The sequence below is a fragment of the Eupeodes corollae genome, chromosome 1 (genome assembly GCF_945859685.1).
Source record: "Eupeodes corollae chromosome 1, idEupCoro1.1, whole genome shotgun sequence".
Classification (NCBI taxonomy): Eukaryota; Metazoa; Arthropoda; class Insecta; order Diptera; family Syrphidae; genus Eupeodes; species Eupeodes corollae.
This window is the reverse complement of record NC_079147.1, coordinates 270544571-270569013: the sequence shown is the minus strand read 5'-3', so window position 1 is coordinate 270569013 and position 24443 is coordinate 270544571. Positions and strand designations below refer to the sequence as shown.

The following is a 24443-nucleotide window of genomic DNA, read 5'->3' as shown; positions in this document are numbered from 1 at the left end:
TATGATCATTAGAAAATCTTAGCATTTTCCACTCCATGACCAAATCTTCTGGATCACCCTGAACCAAGTAAGAAAAACTGTTCATTAAAGGTAATAGTGGCACATCAGAATCCGACAAAACACTTCTCGGAGTTATTATAGACAAGTTTTTTAAATCATTATTACTCAGATCAAATCTTAGTAGCAATTGTTTTAAAAGTTCTAAATAAAAATTCAAAGCGTTTGTTTTTATCTCATTCCTAATATTCCTATCAAAATTTGAGAGGTTTGATTTTTTGATATAATCCTCGGCTTTGCTTCCCAGAAAAACATCTGTAATAGGTAAGTAATTCTGTCTATTTTCTAAATTAAATTCTGACCAACAGTTTATACTTTTAATGTAGTTGTTATTTACAAAATTACTTAAAATAAGTTTGACTGTTGTTTCTATTTGGCCATGTAGATATGGCAAGCGAACACTTTCCGATTGAAATTCTTTATTTAAATTGCTTATTATTTTTAAAATGTATGATAAAAAAAGAAAATAAACTTTCGTTTCAGATTTTCCCATTGAATTCGCTAAATCGTATGATTTTATTCCGCTAATTTCCAAATAGCACGAAAGAAAATATAATTGAAGTGCGGTCCACTGTTCCACCACTCGATTTATAACGTTTTCTAAGGAGAGCCATCTTGTCAACGAAATACCTAATATTTTGTGCGGTGGTACTGCACAATAGTCTTGAAATTCTTTAAAGTTATTGATACGATTAGCACTGTAAGCAAAAAATGTATAGATGTTACGACAAAGTTTTTCAACTTCATTGGGAATTTTTTTACAGGCATAGGTAGAGCATAGATGCAACGAATGACAAGTGCATTTAAGAAAAAACATATTGGAGTTGCTCTTAAGCTTGGCTTGCAGACCATTCACCTCACCGGCCATAACACTTGCACCGTCAGTTGACAGTCCAATTAAATTTTCAAATGGAATATCATTTTCAGAAAAAAATGTCTTAATGCTGTTGTAAATGGTTTCAGCGTCACATTTTATAAGTTCAATCAAACCCAAAAATCTATCTTTAATAATTTTGGAATTCTTGTCGACATACCTTACAACTAAAACTAAAGACTTTCTGAATGAAATATCAGTCGTCTCGTCTGTTATTAAGGAAAATTTAGTAGTTTGCAGCTCTGAAACTATTTTCTGCTTCGCTTTTGTTCCTAGCGTCTCTGCAAGTTGAGTTGCTTTCGCTCGTCCGAACTTGATTGATTTTGCAATTTCCGAATCGGGACAGCATTCTTTTATCAGATTTGGTAAAAAATCCATTAATAAAAATGGGAGATTGTGAGTTATTAAAAAATGGACGAGCGTGAGCTCAGCCCAATAAACTTTTTTTTTCAAAACTCGACTTGTCCCGCTGCAAGCACGAATCAATTTGTATTTGATTTCTTTTTTTTCCATGTTTTTGATATGGCTTTCTTTTCTTTTATGTTGTTTTAAGTGACCTAAATGGTTGGTTAAAATTTTGTCACAAGCAGCACAAAAGCTTTTGTCAGCTTTATGGTTAAGCCAATTGAATTTTTGTAGCCATTCCTGTCTAAATTTTCTCTCCGCTTCGTGTTTTTTTTGGTCCACATTTTGATCACTAAGAAATTATACATAGGTAATTGTAATTTCATGAGTGAAAAATACCAATTGCTTGAAGATGACGGCTCATCTGCATTTGTGGAACTTTCTACTGCCGACTCAGTCCTTGGCTTTGTAATAACATACCTAGATGTTATTTAAGTTTTACAGATATGACGAGATAATTATTATTTAAAATATTATTACTTACCTATCCATTACTTATTTGTTGGAAAAAACGAGAAAGAGCTGCACACAAAGTACTTTACAGCTTACAGGTTTGTTTAGGTATGCGATTTTAAAATGTTGAGCCATCTGTCAATAAATTGTGAAATGAATGCATTCAGTGTGTGCATTCAATGATCGTGTTTCATGTATTTTTTATGGGGTGCGTTCAATTATGCTCCGTTTATATTAGATGAAAAGCAATTAAGGTATGCTTTCATTTTTGAAAATATGAAAGAAATAGAGTCAAGTTATTTTTTTTTCAATTTCTTAGAAAAAAGGACCAAATGAAAAAAAAAATGACCATGCGACCAAGTAAGAAAATAATGACCAAATTTGGTCGTAAAAGACCAAACTGGCAACCGTGATGGTGACTGCTACCACGAAAACCAACAGCGCTTATTTATATGCGGCTTCGTCATTGGAGCCAGACTTAAGCAAGAAGTCTTGAGCATCAATGAGCGCCTCATGACCATACGCATCAAGGCTAAATTCGGAAACATTAGCCTGATATGCGCGCACGCTCTAACAGAATAGAAAGACGACAACACCAAAGGTATGTTCTTCGAGCTCTTAGACAAAACATATGAGCAGTGTCCTAGCTACGATACCAAAATTGTCCTGGGCGATTTTAATGCCAAGCTAGGAAGGGAAGACATTTTTGGTGGAATAATCGGGAAGAACAGCCTGCACTACAACACTTCCGACAACAGATTCAGGCTTATAGATTTTGCTGCGGGGCGAAACGTCATGGCAGCCAGTACATGTTTTCCACACCTTAACAAACACAAAGGAACTTGGACTCCTCCAGATCAATCTACCGTCAACCAGATTGACCATATTGCAATCGACGGGAGGTGCTGGGAGAAGGTACAACGTTGAACGGCTACAATCGCCAAATCCTTTTCTGACCGAGTTACAAGTAACCTCTCTCAAAGTTCTCTGCCGCCCACACAATGTATCGAAAACCAGTGGCAACAATGCCAAGATGCAATCAGAGAAACCGCCGCTGATGTGCTGGGTTTCAAGCTGCCTCCAACAAGGAACCCCTGGTTTGATGAGGAATGTCGGCAGGCAAATGCAGCCAAACAACAGGCACGCAAAGCGGCGCTGCATTAAAGGACCAGAGCTGCTTATGAGCTCTATGAGCAGAAGAGGCGAGAGGAACTCCAACTTCTCAGAAGGAAAAAGATAGCGCATAAGAGGTTTTAAAGCAGAAATGAAGTTCGAAAGTTTTATGAATAGGTGAAACGAAATTCACAGGTACATAAACCTAGAACCGAAGGCTGCAAAGACGAAAGTGGAAAAATTATAGTGGTACCGCAGTCAATGCTTAGGATATGGAAGGACCTATTCTGCAGACTGTATAACGGTGACGACGAACCGAATACCGCTGTCAGGAAGAATGATGATCCATTCAACATAGACGACGAAAACTAACAATCCCGTCCTCCCGACGTAGACAAAGTAAAGATTGCCATATCTAAGGTGAAGTCTAATAAAGTCGCTGGAGCAGATGGCTTGAATGCCGAGCTCTTTAAAGCAGCTGCATGCACCAACTTATCTGTAAGATATGGTGCGAAGAAAGCATGCCCGATGAATGGAACCACAGTGTTGTTTGCCCGATCCTGAAAAAAGGAGACCCTCTAAACTGCACCAACTAAAGAAGTATCAGTAACTTAACTTAACATCGCCTATAAAATCTTCTCTGCCGTAATATGTGAATGCCTAAAGCCCATCGTCAACTACCTGATAGTTCCTTATCAGTGTATTTTTAGACCAGGAAAGTCCACAGTCGATCAAATATTTACATTATGGCAGTTCCTGTTTTTTCTCTCATGTCATTGCAAATCATTTACAGAAGAAATGATTCCAAAAAGACGGTCAAATATGCAACCTTCAAGAAACGAACCTGTAAATTATCCATGTAGATCGTGACCAAGACCAAGCACTGCTCGAAAATAAGATGTAAAATTTTACCGACGCAACGGCATGGGGTTCATAAAATGCATTTACAAGAAACCCGGTGACTACGCTCAATGCAATTTGGAGCGAAAAGTTCGCGATGAGTACTTAATTGAACTCGCTTAGTATTTATATTTATAACGCTACTAATCCGAGTATTTAAAAATTTTACATGAAAACAACCGCGGAAACCTTAAAAGTTATACATGAACATTGTCAGAAATATTCGAACATCTTAAACAATGGCATTCGACAATTTTGAACAAAGTCCTCTGAAATTGTAAACAGATGCGACAGCAGGACCGTTTACAAAATAACCATAACCAAAGAGCTGACCGGTGCACACAGCTTAAAGCAGCACCTGGTGAAAGAAGTAGACGGTACCTTACTAAGTTCGGTGGGCAAGGAAGTCAGAAGATGGAAAGAACACATTTTCTCGCATTTAAACCGAGTGCTTAAAAACAACGTGAAGCCGATGCTTTCTAAAGCGCCCGAACAAACTAATCCCCAAATCCGCATCGCACCACCCAGTAAAGATGAAATCATTGCTGCAATTAAAGCACTTAAGAACTACAAAGTGGTAGGACTTGATGGAATTATGGAACAGTGCGTTGCCCCACTACACCTGCTGTTCATAGACTTTGAGAAGGCCTTTGATAGTGTTAACAGGGAGTGCCATTGGTTAGCTTTGGGGAAGAGAGGCATCCCAGAAAAACTAATTGCTATTATTAAAGCAACATATGATGAAAACAAGTGTCACGTTTTGCCCGATGGTAGGTTGTCAGATGATTTTGAATCCGTATCGGAGTCAGACAGGGCTGTATTCTTTCGCCAATATTTTTTTTTTTGGTGATAAGTAAAGTACTGCGCGCAGCTTTGTCAGGTAATGGAGGGATCCAATGGACTTTGACATCCTATTTAAAGCACTTGGATTACGCGGACGATGTTTGATAACTCTTTCATAGGGCCATGGATCTCCATCAAATGACAACAAGTATGGAGAGAGATGCAAAAGTTGTGGACCGGCAAATTAATTCCGGCAAAACAGAAATTATCAGCCACGGAACCAAACCATCCTCTCAAGTAAATATTTCCTCGCTTTCAATACCTTGTATGTATCGTCTCCATCAAAGACGGAACCGAGCAAGACGTCATCTGAAGCATCGGCAAAGGAAAAGTGGCGTTCAATATGCTGTCCAAAATTTGGAGGAAAAACTCTATTAGCTTAAGAACAAAACTACGACTGTTTCGCACAAATCCTTCATAGAAGGACAGGTCAGGAACCTATAGAATCTTTGGACCTAAGTAAGTAAGTATAATTCTAAGGCGTTTGGGGCAGTTATTTTCTAAGCTTAAAAATACATTCAAAAATTTCGCAGTTAAATGCTTCATTTATCTAACGGAAATGGCTAAAAATGTAGTTCCAACATAATTGAAGTTTTCAATCATGAATTCTTTATGAGCAATACTTATACGAAAAGAAAACTCGACACCATATATGTGGTTAAACAGAGTTCCATTCACCATCAAATCAGCTAACCGCCCATTAAATTCCAAAAAAGGCGAACTCAACGGCCACATCATTACACCTACGAATTTATTATGTTTTTTCTGCTCATTTAATAGCCTTCCAAATCGATTGCTTTTGCCTTAGAATAATTTTCAAGCTTGCATGACGTCTGTTCTTTAGTTCTAATTGCAATAATGGCTCTATAATCGCAAGTGGCAAACCGCAAATTTGATGAAATTTTCATTTTGTCGCATAAATAACATCTAACCACTATTTTCAACTTCTTTCACTTCTTCCACTTTGACGTTGGCAGAACCGAAGGAAAACTATTTGAAAATTCTAAACAATTTTGTGACTTTGAAGTTACGTGTTTTTGTCGTATGTGTAATTATCTCACTTGGGCGTAACAACTTAATTTTATAGTTTCTATATAAGACTTTTAACTTTTACCCCACTTTTATAGCGTAATAGTTGCGTAGCGTACATTGCATAAGTATACCATAACGATCAAAGGGATTCAAGGGAATCAAGAACCGTATCCTTAAAATTTCGAAAACTCCTTTCGAATTAACAACAAACAAAAAAACGGCTCATTTAGTATGCAAATGAGAGTGATTTTTGCTGTTGTTGTTGTTTTTTCTTGTTCTTGTTTATAAATTCATCAAAAAAGCAGACAAATTAAACAATTTTATTGAGATCCTTATTTTATGATCCTGGAAATTTTAATTATTTTTTGTTATAAAAATCTACAAATAAAGGTTTTCTTTTTTGGAGTGAAGTTACATCTTAGGTGCCACACCATCGCCGCCACCAATGCCGTGTTGAACTTACGAGAAGAAGTGCATCTTCAACGCTTTTGCTCTGGATTTTTATGACACTTTTTTAATGATAAAAGTTAAATTAAACCATAAAATTATAAGCGGTAGTAATTTTCAAGTTAAATTATGTGTAAGGGTTAAAATAAATAAATGTAAATGAAGGTTTGTATATTTTGAAAAAAAAGTGCTGGTCGGTTTGTGACTTTTATTATGCTCCCAGAAGTGTTGTTAAGTCGTCTTTTTGAGATCGTAAAATAATAATAATTTAACTTCACAACCCCTGATAGCGTCTCACAATTTATATGAACCTGTACCTGTGCTCATAAATGAAAAAACAAAAATGCTTCAAATATTTTGTAACGTCTTGAAATGTCAAGCATGTGAAAATAAATCTCGAAGTGAATAAGTTGCATGATGGTTGAAGTCAGATGTTGCATAATGTTTTTATTTTCTTATTTTTCTGATGATGTTGCGAAAGAATTTATTTTGATGTGTGCCATGATAAAAGTCTAAGGATTGATACCTAATAAGTTGCAGATGTTGACTTTGATATGAAATATTATAGTAGGTATCTCGATACATTATGATGTGATATATGAAGTTCTATGTATTATTTTTTTGACAGGTGTTGCAAGTATTTTACAGAATAAATATTTTATTGAAATCTCTGGAGCACTTTGACTCAATCCAGTTCGTCAAAAATGCTTCCTATGTTTATTTTATTATTTGACTTAGGGAATATTGAAAATAAGTTGTATATTTTGTATGGAAATTGAAGAATGTTATAAAATATAGAAAAAAAAAGTTAAACCCACTTCCTTTTTGATTCACATTGGTAAATGATTACTTTTAGTTGTATGGCTAACAATAGCTTTTAAAGTTGAAATCATAACTTAAAGTTTGGGTATTTTCTATTTTTTAGTAACTTGCTCAACATTTTAAAATTGTAATGCTTTTTTTTAATTGTACCTCTTAAAATCAATGCATCTGAACTGGTCTAAGCAGTTACGGTTCGTTAGAAAAAAAGTAAACAAACCTTATTCTGTTTAACACTACTTTTAATTTGAAATGTCAGACACAAAAAAGTCAATTTATTGTCAAATAGCTAAAATTGGTCAAAATATAAAAAGTCATTCACAAATTCAAATTGCTCTTATTTTTAAAATTAAATAACCAAAGCTAGTGGTTAAGCGAAGGGTGACCAATAGAAATGTCAAATTATTCAACAAGACAGACAAAAAGTTAACAATGAATTGAATGAAATGATAGCAATTTTGATAGAATTATTAGGTGTGCCAATTTTCGTTTTTAAGTCATGATAAACCCATGAGTAATATACATAAATGTATTCTTGGACCAGAGCTGTCAAAACAAATATTTTCCCTGTTTTTGCATTCCATAGGGCAAAATAAATTGATTTATTTTTTATTTAAGGTCAAATCTGATTTACCCTTCCTTGCAGCAATACTAATAAAAAAAAATAAAAAAAATTGGGAATTTATCAGTTTTAACACACAATTGCAATCGTGTTCCATGGGCCACGAAAAAAAAAAATTGAATTTATGCATGGAAGACCCCATTACAAATGTTTATAATAGATTTCAAAATCCATACAAAAAACGTAGCTTGCGAAATTTAGTGAAAATTTGAAGTTACTAAATAAACATCTTATTCACTGTAGTAGTAGAAGGGATTTTCTCTGAACATCACTTAAGAACTGGTATCCGAACATATCCAAATATTGACAGTACGTGAAAATAAACATAGCAAAATAAAATTAAACGGACCTATTAATTAAAATTCCCATCTGTAGACTTGACCATTCCATTCACTGCTCTTATAAGATTTATTGTGCAGATATCATATGGATTTAGCAAATTGCTCAAAATTTAATATTTTTAGAGATAGTGAGATGTTAAAATCATTTAAAATTATGGCTAGTGTCATTCTAGATGTCTCGGGTTCAATCCCTGCCTACTTAGTTTTTTTTTCACGTCTATTTAATCTTGCAAGAAATCTAAAAAAACTGCAGGCTCCCTCCATCTCTAAAATGACTCGCACACAGGAATGGTTGAGAGTTGTAAGTCACAAAAACCTAATTCTCAATGATTAACTTAGAAGTTAAGTGGTTTTAACCTTTTACTGAATCGTTTCCAACTTTAAGTCATTTAATGTCATAATTTTTAAAAAGTTGATTCGTATTTTTATTATTTTACCTGCTGTCAGAATTTTTGGCCATTGAATGAAACCTATTCAAGAAAAATTAAATTGATAAATGTCTTGCAAGTTCCTGAAACTTCAGTCGCAAGACATTTGATAAGTGTACATTTGAAATAGTTTATTTCGTTTATCCAAGGATCTTGACGTTGAATATTATTAAATTTATTTGTATAAGAATGTCACAAGTCAGTGAATTGTCAGATTTAGGCATGTTCAGAAATATCTGAAAAAAGGTACGTATGAAATGTTGGAGATTGTTGTTTTGTCATAGTCACGGAATGTTTTCCATTGGTTTAGGAGAGCCTTAGTGTAATGAAGAAAATATCAATGAATGTAGTATGTATAATTCTCTAAACTGTTGAGAAATAATTCACTTGACCAGTTTATATTTCTAGGGTTCCTGAGAATTTTCTCAGTCAAATTGCAAGAACAAGAGAATAAAATACAAAGAGTAATCACTATTTTTAGTCTCATCTAAACAATCAAATTAGCTTTGCATTTCTTTTTTTCGTTTTTGAATTGTGCAATAGAAAATACTTGAGAAATTAAATCATAAAATTTAATTCTCAGATTTCAGACAGAAAAAGTAATACAATTTTAAAAGCAATGTTGTTTATGTATTGTATATGTATAAATGTACATATTTCTGAAAATGCAAACATTTCTGAAGTCTTAAGGCCTAACTATAATAAGCATAGCATATGCGCGCATAAGTAAACGTGCAAATACAAAGAATCTCAATGCCAGTGAACATAATGGAGTCTAGCTCCGTTTCGTTCAATTTTTCTCAGTTTCGTTAACTTAAGCACACTTAAGCAAGAGCGATCCCAGTCGCTCGCCGCATAAGTAAAATCTGACATGTAGATACGTGAGCAAAATTGCATTATGGCTATGCAGTAATTTCGCAAACTTAAATGAATTTTCGTTGTGTTTTTGACATAAGCTTATGTTTGCTTATGCCTATTATAGTTGGGCCTTTAGATTCTGTTTTCGATCTTCACTCAAAAAATGTTTGTTCCACTTGAACCCTGAGGTACCCACTTCACTACCGTAGTTAACTACCATAAGTTAACGAAAATCATACATTTACTTGAAAGGTCCGCCTTATTTTGGAGTTGCATTCGTTCATTTTCGTCCAATTACTGTCTTAGGCTTACATTTGATATAGTGGAAGCAAATCTTGTCAAGAATTTAAATTACCTACTTGTATGGTTCCACACAGAAAATGTCAAATTTGACGTTAAATGATCAGCTCATTTAATAAAATAGTATTTATCCAAAGCAATACAAAGTTCGTTAATGTAAACTTTTGTGTAAACTTATCTTTTTACACAAATGGTTAGATGAAGACGTTGCATGTTTTAATGTAATGCAATCCCATTGCTAAATTAAATTAATTTGTTAATATTTTGAAGTTTGTCCGAACGTTGATTGTTGCGTTCAATTAACTGCTAATTTATTGACGAAGTTTTTTAATAAAATTAAAACTCGATCTAGTCGTTCTCTGGTTTATGTACGGAACTTTATTTTAAAAATATTTAGCACTCCGTAGATATGCAGTTCTGACTCAAAATTTTGAAATTTTACAAACAGAATTTAAAAAATTTGTAAATTTTTGTGTTCAAAATAAAAATTGCGTTTTCGTGTTCTATGGATTTATTCTTTTTTGATAAATGTTCACGTGTATACATATATGAGTGCACAATTTAAATGATAGAATGTATTCTTTAAAAAAGTTTCAAGAAATCATAGTTCTAATTTATCAATAAATTGAGTTTTAGAGACTACAACTTAGTCAAGAAATTGGCCTTAAGAAATATAAATTGATTTATTTTTAATACAATATATTTTATTAATATATTTTCGATGACCGTTACCACTGTTAAAATTGTAACTCTACAAATACTTGAAAGGGCTCTACGCAAAAAATAAAACAATGGTATGGAATATAACAGAAAGTTCAGAATGACTTTACAACATCAGATATTAAACAAGGCTGTCTTCTGAGTCCAGTTCTCTTTTCTCTTTTATAAGATGCTCTTACTGCGTTTGTGCCTGGTGGTGTTAGTTTTTCCAGCGTCACCATTAAATCACTGTTAAATGAAGATGACTCCATCTCTGAAAACATTACCCGCACACAGGAATGGTTGAGAGTTGTAAGTCACTAGGCCCTGGTTCTTTACTGACTGTTGCGTCACCTTATTTATTTATTTAATTTATGTATATTTATATGAAATTGACTTTGTCGTTTTTGCAGAGGCTTCAAATATGATGCAAATAATAATTAACAAACTCCAATTATACTGTAACCAATCGCTTTCCCTCAAAAAACACTTAAAAGCAAAGCTAAATCTTAAGCAAGAAGCACATTACCCCAAGCACAAAGTTTACACTATATTTGAGGCCGTAATGTGTTCGATATTATGCTATGCTGAAATACACCTACATGTGTATATATGTATGCTACATCTAGAGACATTAGTAGTACCATTCTGTATCTTTACATTCAAGATACATCTGCAGAATATATTTAAATTTACAGAGCTACCATCAGCTACCTAAAATAATTGTAAGACATCTGCTTTCTGGGAAAACCCAATTCTTTGAAGAGTGGACTCGATTTGGTCTTGAGTATGACATCTAGTTACTAGAATCAGGCATGGATGATTTGAAAACTTTATCCCCACTATTGCTTGGAAAAATTGATGGCTGAATTACAAACACGCTTAAGCTTCACCTGACGTTTTCGAGTTCAGCCATAGGAATTCAATGCATGCTATCACAATGGAGCTTCGATCTCACGTTTCGTTTGACAATCGTAAGGAAACGAACGTAATGTAACGTAATGTTACTCCAAACGGAAGCTCTAGTTCAATATCTGGACATTTGTTTTGTCTGACAGCTCAACAGCTGCAAAAAAAATGTCAACAAACAAAATATTTGCTTTTTGGAGGGAAAATAGAAATGGCATTCAAAGCAACCTCGAAGCAGGCCCACCGTAACGCAGACGAAGCCGAAGCTGAAGCGTGTTTGTGATTCAGCCATGAAGCATTCTTTTTTACCAGAGGGGAATAAACTTCGAACCACACGCCTGAATGGTGAACACGGCGCTAAACTATTGAATTAACCACGCTTGTTAAACAACAAAATTTATTCAAATAATTCTCTCAATTTTGTTTGTGATTTTAAAAAAAGAATAAAAATAAAATACTAAATAAAATCACATTTGTACTACTACAAAATTTCAAAATATCAAAGTAAAATATTTGTTTTGACAGCAGCCGTCAACTGTTTTGTTTACATTAAATTGAGCGTTGAATGTTTCGAAAGGTTTGTTTGTTTAGCTCATCTTTGAAAAGCTACTAGTTTACGGCATGTTTTATATAAAATTTGTAGCTTCCCATAGGAAGTTATTGTAATGGGTCCTATTTGTCAAATTGAAAATTTTGACATTTCTCAACGTTTCAAGGTCCCTTGAGTCGAAATAAAAGATTTTTAGAAAGATGTCTGTGCAAGAGTGTGTACCTACGTTCGCCACGTTTTTTTTGTCGTCCATAGCTCAAGAAACAGAAGAGATATCTACTTCAAATAAATTTTGTTATATATGTATGTAGATATAATAATGCAGAAAGGGCTCTCAAGAAAATTCCTTGGGTGGTTATTTTGCCATAGCAGTTTAAAAAAAAGATGAACATTTTTCTTAACCCTAAATATCTTACGAACCAAAAACGCTTGAGACTTAAAAATCCAATTAACATTTTTTTATAAATCAAAAAAAAACTGAAAAAAATGTGTCACCTCGAAAATTTTACGAATACAAAATGACTTTATCTCCAAAACAATTTTGTGCGACGAAACATAACGTTTTTAACATGTGGTAAAATTTTAAGAAGAATCGAATTGACAGTTTTTTTACATAAAGTAAAAATCTTAAAAAAAGCAATAAAAGTTAATAAAAATTGATTTTCGACTTAAAATAACCTTTAAAAACTTTGGGACATTGGCTTTAAACTAATTGTGTTTCTTAAAAAATATTGGTGTCAACATTCAATAAGATTTTGAGAAAAATCGAATTGACAGTATTTTTACAAAAAATATACAATTAAAAGAAAATTAAACAAAAGTTGGTAAAAAATGATTTTCGACTCAAATATCTTTTCAAAAATTTGAGATAATAGTTTCTTATTAATTTGTACTTATAAGAAATATTGTTTTCAACAATAGGACGAAGTTTGTGCAAAATCGAATTGACAGTTTTTTTTACAAAAAATAAAAACCTAAAAAAAATGTATAAATGTTGGTAAAAATTGATTTTCGACTCAATTATATTTTCAAAAATTGTAGGTATTGGCTTCAAACTAATTTTATCCTATAAAAAATATTGTTTTCAACATTAAGTAAAATTTTGAAAAAAATCGAATTGATAGTTTTTGTACAAAAAATTAAAAACCTAAAAAAAAATAACAAAAGTTGGTAAAAATTGATTTTCGACTCAAATAGCTTTTCAAAAATTAAAAAATTATTATATAAAAATCCAACAATCCGTTTTTTTCATAAAAAAATTAAATCTACACAAAATAGTTCGCAAATTTGGTAGAAATTGATGTTCGGTTCTTGATATCTCTCAAATTAATTTCATTCATCCAATTTTGAAAATTTAAGAAATGCTATACTAAAATTGGTAAACATTTGCTTTCGACTAAAATCTATTTACAAAATAAGATTTTCAAACTAAACTATTACTTTGTATGAAAAATATTGTTGGTAATTTGTTAGAATAATTCAAGTAACAACTTTTTTAACACAACACGAAAACCTACAAACTTTTAAGCAAGACAAATAGACAGACGGGATGGGGAAGTTATCAGTGTGGGTCGCTTCTGTTTTTTTATGAAATCATGAATACTTGGTCAAAACCCATAATTTACCGAGAACTGGGAAAGAATCAACACAATTTCCAATTTGACAATAAAACGCCTCTTTTATAACACCAATCTTTTTTTAAATTAATGTTTCAATCAAAAATTCATTTTTGTATACAAAATACATAAAAAACCCGAAACATTTATAATTCCGGTTTCGATGGATCTAAAACTCAACTTGGTTTTTGATTTCCAAAGAATTAATCTTAATTAATTAGTTTTCATCAAAGAACATAGATATTTATCTAAAACATTCTAAAACCATCTTTTGTCTATTCCAAGAACTATAGATTAATAAAACTGATGGTAACACTTAGGTAGATATTAATTTCTGCCTTGTAATCCCTCGATACCAATAAATAACCTTACATCATCAAGCTCCTTACAAAATTCGCATTATAACAAATAAATGAACAATTTTGATTAACTAAAACTTTGTAATGCTTTTTAGAAAATTACAAATTAATCCTTTCAAAATGAATTCGCACAATTTTTGATTGAATACTATCTACAAAAACTAAGCTTATACAATATAATATTGTATAGAAATATAGATAAAGTCGACAAAAGGTTTTGAGAACAACCCTATTTTCAGGAATTTGCATCATACTTATACCGAGGTGTGTTTTTTCGGTCTGTTACTGTGTTTTGTGTGGTTGGTGGTTGGTTGGGTAATTAATAACGAAACATTTGCCCCCATAATTCAACCTGGTTGAAATTTTAATCCTCTATAATTAAACGATGGGGAGAAAATTACAATTATATTCCCTTGAGGATGCTACATACATATAAATATAGTATAAGTCTAAAAAAATGCAGAGAAGAAGTCATCAATTAAAAAAACTGTCTTAAAAATTAAATCCTATATTTTTTTCCAATGGATTATAAAGCGGGTGCAAATTTGTCAACCCTTATTTAAAACTGCATACGATTTAAAAAAACGAACAATTTATCTAAAAAGTCTTATGAAAAAATCCAAAGGAAAAGACTTGACTGCTGCTTTGGACATCCTCAATTATAACCAAATTGAATTTGTATTCTTAAAAAAGGTCTTGAGATTTTATGTGTTTACCATCGTAGCCATCTAGAATGTTAAGCAGCTCAGGTTTATCGTTAATGGCAAAAAGAAACAGAAACAACCATCAAAACCAAAAGAGTAACAAGAAAATCCTTTAAAACTTAACCCTTTTGGCTTCCGCGTCAGTGAACGCATCCGCTAAAAAGAAGACTTCGGTCCTCATCTTAGACTCTCCTCAGGAATCTTTACATTATGGCGGCGTAGACTGGAAACATTTTAATTAATGAATCGCATTAAATTTAACTGTATTCTAGAACGATATTGGAGTAGTGATAATAATTTTTGTTTTCTTATTTGTCTATACTCGTGTCGGAAAAGTCAATTTAAGTTTTACCCAGCAGAAGAGGCAGAAAGTCGTCGTCGCGTTGCTTCGCGTCGTAGCGTCGGCCGTCCCCTAATTGAGGTCGCAGGTGCCCACAACAATTTTATTGCGGTCGTTGGAACGAACTGTACTACGATGCAATGTCCTTGTTAAGCTGATATAAAAGGTTAACTAAGTTGGAAAATGGATACTTTGCTAAAAAGAAGATAAATAACAGAATGAGTGACGAATAAAATTGAATAAGACCAAGGGAATTATAGGCGTTAAGGTGTTTGCATTTTTTCTTTTCAACGAAAATGTCTTTTTTTAATGTTTTGGAATATTAGTCGTCAACAAGACTATACAACAACCCCCTTGCTAAATATTTTAGTAGGTAGAAGAACTGAAGGAAAAGGTTGTTGGTTGATAAGGAGTTATGTTTATCGTTTTTTATTATGTTTGCAATATGATTGTTAGACATTTTAGATGATACTAATCCCTTAAGGGTTTTATTTTTATTTTTGTTATTCTTCAAAATGGGTTCGCGGAAAAATGTTGGGGGTATATCGTGAAGCTTTGTTGGAAAAATTGAAATTATTTTAAATGAAACACGATATAAAGGCAAATTATAATGCATAATATATTTTTCAGTTTTATTTTAAATTCAAATTTCACTTAAAAGAGAAAAATAAAAGAAATAAGTAAACAAGACTTATAACCGAATCGCCTTTAGCTGGGTGATGATGCTACGGGTTTTTTTGGCGGGTAATTCGATATTCTATTTAAAGTTAATTAGGATTGCGAACTTTTTAAAATTTTTAATTCATAGCTAGAGGGTAGTATAGGAATATACGAGTTGAAATACAATACTGCAAATATACAACATGAAGCGTGCGACGTTGCAATTTCACAAATAGAAAAACGTATCGGGAGACGAACTTTTGCAAGGGAGATTTTTCGTGAAAAGTTTGCATGGAAAAGCCAAAAGGCTACACTGTGTATTTTTACTTCAAAATAAATGTTTGTTTCTATTTTTAAATTTCTGCTAATACTATACTTATTAAACATAATATGAAAGCATAGAAGTTCGCAACATTAAAATTTGAAGTAAACGAAACCAAATTCTAATTTAAGAAAACTGACGCAAGTTTGTTATTCGTGAAATTTTGAACACTTCTTGGCTTAAAACATAAAAATGGATTTTCTGTGAATTCAGTTCAGAATTGTTGGATGTCAAAGTATACTGCTGTAAGTCAAACTCTGTTCTAGAAAATATGCTGAATCCTCACTTTCAGAAACCTTCTTTTTTTTGATACAGTCATAAAAAGGAAAAGAGTGCACTTTTCGACTAACATAAACAATGTTTGTCTAGTTTAATTTGTATATCATCACCAAAACTTTTCTTTTTACACAATTTTTACCAAGGGGAGTTTTGTTGTTTACCTTATGTTGCAATGCTCAAAGCAATCTATATAAAGCAAAGGAATTTGTTGCTCTTCAGAGACGGCATAACGTAGATGTGGGCCTAGTTTCCGAAACATAGCTTTCTCCAAATGAAAGTTTAGGTTATCAAGAATAAATTTGTTATCGTTTAGATATAGTAGAACGTAAGAGAGCGGTGTTCTCGTGTTTGTCAAAGAAGCAATTCGTTACTAATTTATTCTTATATTAAATTCCATATATAAAAGAGAAATGAAATCTATGTAGTGGTACCCGTGGCATGATGGTTAGTGCGTTGGACTGTCATGCTAGAGGTCTTGGGTTCGATCCCTGCCTATTCCATCTAAAGTCTTTTCACGGGTACTGCCTCTTGCGAGGAATTGACAATTTCTCCAAGAATAACTATTGTCATAAAAAAGTGCTTTCTCAAAATTAGCCGTTCGGAGTTGGCATATAAATTGTAGGTCCCCTCCATTCCTGACAACATTACTCGCACGCAGGAATGGTTGAGAGTTGTAAGTCACTAGGCCTTGGTTCTCAACGGACTGTCGCGCCACCCAATTTATTTTTTATTTGAAATCTATGTTAAGAATTATGAATAACATTCATATGGATAAGCTTAGTGTTGAACAGATAGTAACGAATGTTACACATTTTTCAACTTCTATCATCAAAAGCACTGATAAAGCAATTCCCAAAAAACAAGTAGGCTGTGATTTCGGTAATAACCTCCCTCAAAACAGCTAATGATTCCTGTATCTTCTCTTTATATTTAGTTGGCTTCTTCAAAAAAACTTGGTAGAAACGATAAAACCTTACTTTTGGCTTACAAGAAATAGTGAAAAAAATTGGTATACCAATAAAAGTCCTATACCCTTACATCAAACGTTAATCTAAATTAAGAATGAAAAATAAGTTGTGATACATGTACAAGCAAAAATATTTTACGGTTCTCCTGTGTGTGGGCAGATGTGCTATAAGTCACGTTGGTAAGTTACAAATAATTCAAAATAAAGTCTTGAAATTGATGTTGAATCTTTCGATACATTTTTTGATAGAAGAACTGCACTAAATTTGTAATATTGAACATATATCTTTGAGACTTTCAATGCAATTCTTCCGAAAACGAATTAATAGCTTGGCTTACAAAATATATTACAAATAAATATATCCATATTTTCTTGTTATATTATCTGAACGACTGAAATTAAGTCTCTCATTCCGCCTTCCCAATCATTGTAGGGTGTTCCAGGCGGAACTTTTGGCGATTAAGGAAGTCTTGTCTTGGCTCAAAGAAAACTTGATATCAACATCTGATATCCGTGTTTTCTCTGACAGCCAGGCCGCTATCAAATCTCTGGACTCTGTCTCTACAAACTCTATAACAGTCCATAACTGTCGATCATCTCTAATGGATATGGCGTAACAGTTTAATATTCACCTTTGCTGGGTGCCGGGCCATAGAGACATTCACGGTAACTGTAAGGCAAATAAACTCGCCAGGAGCGGTACAGTACAGCCCATCCTACCACGTTTGGCAAGTACTGGCATACCAATCACTACTTGTAAACTGCTGCTTATGCAAGACGCGGTGAGGAGGGCAGGCACCAGGTGGAACAATAACACCACGTGTCAAGTCACAATAAACATGTGGCCAACATTGGATTTAAAACGTTCAAGGTGCTTGCTCTCTCTAAGCAGATCGCATATTAGCTCGATAATAGGTGTCATAACCGGACACTGTCTAATAGGAAAGCACGCCATGAGACTAGGCGTATTCTCAAATGACTTTTACAGAAGCTGTATGGACGAGGAAGAGGAAGAAACGGTTCTTCATCTTCTCTGCACATGCCCTGCTCTAGCTCGAAAACGCAAGAATTACCTAGGGGAATTCTTCTTTAACGATCTAAACGATCTAAATCATATCAGTATAATCAGGCTCTCACATTTCGTATGGGACTCAAGCTGGTTCCATTGAGCTTAGGAGGAAGCTTCAAGATTCATGTGGTATCACAAGGGGCCATTAAACTGGCCTAAGTGTGTCCGTTTCCATCTTGGACAGCCACTTTAACCTAACCGACTCTGGAACAGGCAACATAAAGTTGGCCATGTGAAAAACATGATTCCTCCAAATTGATACCACAAACGTGAAGTGTTTGCTCTTGGTTCTTATTTATGAACATCGAAAATGATAAACGCACAGGATATTGAAATATTTTGAACTCAAATGGCATATCAATTGGAATCATAGGAATACTCGGTATCAAACACACTTCTCCTTTTGATTTACCAGTTAAGATTGTACCTTCAATCAAATTTGGCAATAACTTTATAACTGCCAATCTGTTACCAATTTTCAGATTCAAGCAATGCGGTTATACCAGGCGGTTCCAATGACTTTACAGATTTCCACATTCGTGTTGTTTGGCAGCAGAAGGAATATTCGTGTGTTCAAATTGGGGCTCAAGAATAAACTACTGAGTATTAATAGAAGACCAGGTATGTCTATTGAATTGTCAATATTTAATTTGACAGGCAAGGAACTTTAAGGCAGTGTTCGAGAATAGCAAATATTTCAGTAAGCCATTACTGTCTTACGTAACATTTTGAGAGTCTCTTTTGAATAACATCTAAGATAACAAAGTATATTATAAGGTAACCTAAAATTTAAAATACAGTATTTTAATTTGCCGGTCTTCAATGTTTCGAAAACATTATTATTAAATAACAAGATTTTTCGCTTTCAAGATGTTGGCTTTATTAAATTAAACATTTTCTTATTCGTCTGAATGTTTGTATTATAAACATTGTTTTTTCGATGTCCATATGTCTGTACGTTCGGGAATCTTGTTTCGTCGTCTATATCTCAACAACCAGTAGATATAAATTTTGTTATATAGACAATAACACAAAAAGATGGAGAAAGGACACTTTAACAAAAATTAAGCGTGTGTTTTTTTAACATAGCAATTAAAAAAGAAGCGCAAATCAATTATAAATCAAAAAACTGAACACAAATTATTTGTCCCTTGATAATGCAAAGTTTTTGACATTAAAATTTTTAGAAAATTCGAATTGTTTTCGAGTTTTTTAACAAAAAATAAAAACCTAAAAACATTACTAAAAATTGGTAAAAATTGATTTGTACTCAAATATCTTTTCAAGAATTAAAAATGTTTATAAAAATATAAATATATAAAATATAATATAAAACACCGTATTTTGAAAGTATTGAAATTCAGTGTATCAATCACCTTCATTTTTTTGGTCTTCAAATTTTTATTTTTTTATTAAATAACGATATTTCGGGTTTAAAAGACTTTGTCTTTTTAAAAGAAAGCATTTTCCTGTCCTTCAGCCTTCGAATATTTGTGAGCATTGTTTTTTTTAGTGGGTTTTGGGTTTTCTGGATTTTAAAATATTTTTTTTTTTATAATAAACGGACACTCAAGCGGTTATTAATACCCTTAACATGTTTGAAGTTTAAACACAGTGCGAGCTATAGAAAAATAGGGAAGGATTAAAGAGGAGATACCGATGCACATTGGTCTTAAAGTTTTGAATACCGAATGATAGAGCTGGGTAAAGCATTCCACATCTTCGATGTGCGGTTAAAAAAAGAATCTCTATACTTGGCAGTACGTCAGAAATTGAGCTCAAGGTTAAACTGATGTGCATTCCTAGAAATACGAGTATTATGGCTGAATTGTTTTAGGGGGAGAATGCAACTGTCTTATTCGATAGAACACTGTTTATAAAAATATCATAGAACAACGAAAGGCATGAAACATTGCGGCGGTGTTCAAGTGACGTAATTGTTTCGGTTATAGTTCTATCGCCTATCATTTTCAAAGCTCTTTTTTTAGATCCTGTCCAAAATACTTAAACTTGTTTTAGGGACACCTGCTCAAATATGAGAGTTATGTTCAAGTTTTGGACGAATGAAGGCTTTGTAAATTACAGCCAGATCAGAAATGGTGCAAAATTTCTTGCACCGTCGGAGAATTCCTAAGCACCTCGCAGCATTTTTTGCAATATCGAATATGTGATCATTCCATAAGAGGTGATCTGTGATATTCATACCGAGTACTGAAAGTTGATTAGTTTCTTCGATGCAAGTGCCGCTCATTGATAGCGGCATCGGACGCTTCAAAGACAGGAGACAGCATTGAGTTTTCGAAGCATTAAATTCTACACGGTTTTTGATTCCCCATTGCACAATGCTGTCGATATCAGAATTTAATGAGCTGATCATACGCTGCCGTTGAAGTTCCACATCCGAAGGACAAGGATGAGGATCTAAAAATGAATATGAAAAGTTGAGGGTACTGTCATCAGCGAAACAATTTAGTGGGTTAGAAGTTTCAGAAAAAAGATCATTTATAAAAATAAGGAAGAGCGTCGGAGACAAAATGGAGCCCTGGGGCACACCAGCGTTTATTTTGTGAATATCAGATTGAACGGTCCGAAAGGTTATTTCTACCCCAGCGAAGAAGAGATTCGTCGATACCGAAAGCACGCATAAGAGAGCTTGGTGCCAAACTCTATCAAATGCTTTTGAAATATCAAGTGCAATAATCTTACTTTCTCCAAAACGATGTAACGATTTGTTACACTGTTCAGTGAGATAAACCATGAGATCACCAGTGGACCTATTTCTACGAAAGCCATATTGCCGGTCATTAAGAAGCTCCTGTTCTTCAAGATATTTCTTAAGCTGATAATTAATCAGCGTTTCCATAACTTTGGAAAGAAGGGACGTGAGTGCTATTGGACGATAGTTAGAGGGGGAGGATGATTCGCCCTTTTTAGGGACAAGCTGTTTGCTGTTTTCCATCCGCTCGGAAAGAGACCTGTAGAGCAGGAAAGATGGAAAAGCTTACGCAGTGGTTTTGCCAGCGTTGAAGAACACCTCTTCAGAACAATAGGGGATTACTTTCCGGGCCAGTGGATTTGTGTATGTCAAGGTCTCTCAGTACTCTTGCAACTGCACGAGTGCGAAAGAAGATTCGTCCCATAGAATCGTTTACGCTCTCAAGAACAGGAGGACTCATGTAACCCTCCGGTAGCATCGAATTAACAGCAAACTGTGCTGCAAGCAAATTGGCTTTATCAATCGTGCTTACGTAGGGAGTGTCATTGGAAACGAGCGTAGGAAATGACAATGACGTAGTGTTGCGCACATTTTATATATATGACCAGAAATTTGTACTACCATTGGGACATTGTAGTATTTTTTGCCTTAATTTCTGGCCATTCAAAAAATTTGGTTCGTCGAATGTGCCCGTTACAAGTCTTTTTTAGCTTGTTTGAACTTATTACGGTTTTCCTCAGTGGGGTTGGCTTTATAAATCCGGAAACTTACATCTCTGATCCTAATTACCTCTTTACAGCTTGAGATTTTAAATACAATCCCATTAAAAGTTTACCATTTTATCAATGTTGCATTTTCATTACGCTAATCCTACAGGATTTGTACAGGGCTATCCATTTTGCGGTTTAAAAATTAAACTTAAATAAAGCACATACAAAATTTGTTTTTATGATATTTCTTTTTAATTATAAAGTTTGAACGTTGAAATTATGTCTGAAAGACTACATCATTTAAATGACCAGCACACGAATTGTTGTAAGCATCGATTCTTTTGAGGTCATTTTCGACCATTTTTTGACACATATTGGGCGGTAACTTAGCCAGAGCGTGACTTTTTTTGTTGGTTTTTAAGTGCGCAATAGTGAAAGGACTATGACTATCTGCATAAACACGGTCTTTCGCGTAGTTCCACAAATAAAAGTTGAGTGGCATGTGGCAACGTCTTGTTGAAACCAAATATTCTCCAAGTCGCATTCTTCAATAGCAGCAAAAAAAAATCGGATAGTTAAACGTTTCATATTCGTAAATGTCAGATTTTAAACTAAAAATAAAAAATAGTTTAACAACTTAGTTTGACAAATCTCGAATTCAAGCCCTATACCTTTGAAACCTCAAAACGGAAAACCCGTTATATGTGCATATTTCTGTAAAAAACTGTCAATTCAGTTTTTCTATAATTTTGTAAACGTGTCAAAAAGGTCATCCTTTGCAATGTAAAACTATTCTAATGGTAATATAATTGTTTGTTTTTAATGATATAATGTTCGTTAATACAATTTCTGCAACGAATCTCTCTTGGAAACCTTTTTGGGTATGAAAAGTACGAATTTTCTTTTAAACGAACTCTATGAACTTGATCAAAATTAGATTTTTGAATCGAATTTAAACTTTTCCATAAAATAAAAACCTTTAACATTTCCTCTCCGAATTAGAAATAATTCCCCATTAAAGCTGTTCCAAAACCCTTCGTTGCTACTTCCTATCTCGAGCCCTCATTATTACTCTCCTATAATGAATAGATGTTTCTTTTGTGTGATATTAATTGTGTATGTTCCATCATCTAAATCTTATCGTGCACTTAAACGTCTCATCTCAAAAATTAAATGTAGCTTCTGATAATAATCTTGAAATGACAAAAATGTGTGAGAAACATAATTTTCTGCTTCCTTGAACAAATAACCCGCCACAAAAGAAAACAAAAATATCCAATATCAGTGTTAATCAGTACAATTAAAGTCCCATCAACCATCATTACATTATTTCTATACATTTAATGTGGCTATATATAGAGCAAAGACAAATAGCCTTTGGTTAGTCTGCCAAACAGAAAATTTATTTATCCTTTTTTGTCCTTTGCACGATCTTCAATTCATTTAGCCAAACTGAAAAACGTCGCCTCTTTCATACGTTATCAATGGATGGAAATCAATTCCTTGCTATGCTCAATCCACCAATGGTATATTTGTTTATACTCAATGGTCATTAAAAGGACACGTGTCACAAGCACGTGACATCCCAAAAAACACAAGAAAGGTACAACATCCCGAGAAAAATGATTTCATTTCAAATATATATAAAAATATAAGTGAAAATAATATGAATTCAATCGAGAAATAAAAAGGAAATTCAATACCAAGGACTATGGAACTTACATCCTTCAGTGAGTGGAATTGTGTGTCTGCACGGATTTGTTGTATGTTGTTGTTATTGTTATCGGTATGTCCGTTCTGTCGGAATAAACAAAATAATTGAATGGAAGGACATGCAAACAAAAATCACCAAATTGTCGGCTTCTAAGTGAAAACAAGAGGTATTGGTTGGTTTTTGCAGGCATCAGGAGGAGGCTTCTAAGAGTAGAGAGTAATTTGTTGCAATTGTCCTTAAGTGGTTTTTATTCTTCTTCCTCTTCGAACTTAAGAAACTCTTATTTAAGATATCCTTGAGCAATAAATCTGTTCACGTAATCCTTCAAATATCTTCAAAAATATATTGTTGTAACAAAAGAAAATTGTTGCAAAAATTTGCATAGAATTGTTTCACCTCGAGGAGTTCTACCAACTTATCACAAAAATTTGAATTCGAACAATTATTCTTTTATTGCCAATCCAACAATTTTTTCGTATAGTATCGTAAACATCATCACAGGACGAAGGATATTAGAAACCAACAATCTGAACTAATATGGCATTGAATATCATCACGTCCTGTTGGTATTATATTAATTTAAGTGGATAGATTTTCAATTTGTAGGAAATCTCTGCCTAGGGTGTAGTACGGAATAGGAAGTTTCAAATTTGCATATAAACCCATTCGAGAACGACGACGAAGACGGTGACATCGCGCAAGGGGGTTGAATTGTATGCCCCTCATGGAACAAACAGTAACACATCGAACAAATTAAAGGGATGTAAACATTTGTGCGTTGAAAAAATCAAGAATCGATTTTCAATTTGCTTACAATGCTCTGCAACAAAATTAGATTGCTCCTCGATTTTCAGGATATCCATTATTCCGATGACGACGGAGCGATGGTGGGAGGTTTAAAAAGGATACACAAATTTTAATTTCGAGAAAAAGTCATTTGTTTTTTTTTTTTTGTTGTTGGCGGAAATATGTTTTTGGTTCGTCTCTAAAGTACCTAAACCTAAAGTCTTTCTCTTGTGCCATTCCTTTGTGTCATTCGTGATGGCCATCATTGAGAATTAATTTATCGCATACCCAAAAGAATCAGGATGAGGACCAGGACTGCTGGAAAATTGAAAACAAAACACAAACACGAGACATCAACATCCTTGTGTTGTGTCGTAGAGTTTGGTGTTATTTTTTGTTTTCTATTTTTATTATTTTGTTCATATTGTAGAAAGTATACGCAAGTCATGAAGAGATAAATATAGAAAAGAATACCTGAAGTGGAAAGTGAATTTTCATCTGCAGACGAGACCTCGGGGCAAAAATCGTAATTGCCAAGCAATTAAATAACC

The 24443-nt window shown here is 33.5% G+C and overlaps 1 long non-coding RNA gene across 1 annotated transcript; it reads left to right on the top strand.

Moving 5' to 3' along the window:
• The first annotated feature begins 244 nt into the window (after positions 1-244).
• Positions 245-1473, top strand: LOC129942071 (uncharacterized). Its single transcript, XR_008780969.1, has 3 exons — positions 245-321; positions 541-757; positions 822-1473. It is a non-coding gene; the product is annotated as an uncharacterized LOC129942071 (long non-coding RNA).
• Positions 1474-24443: the final 22970 nt, after the last annotated feature.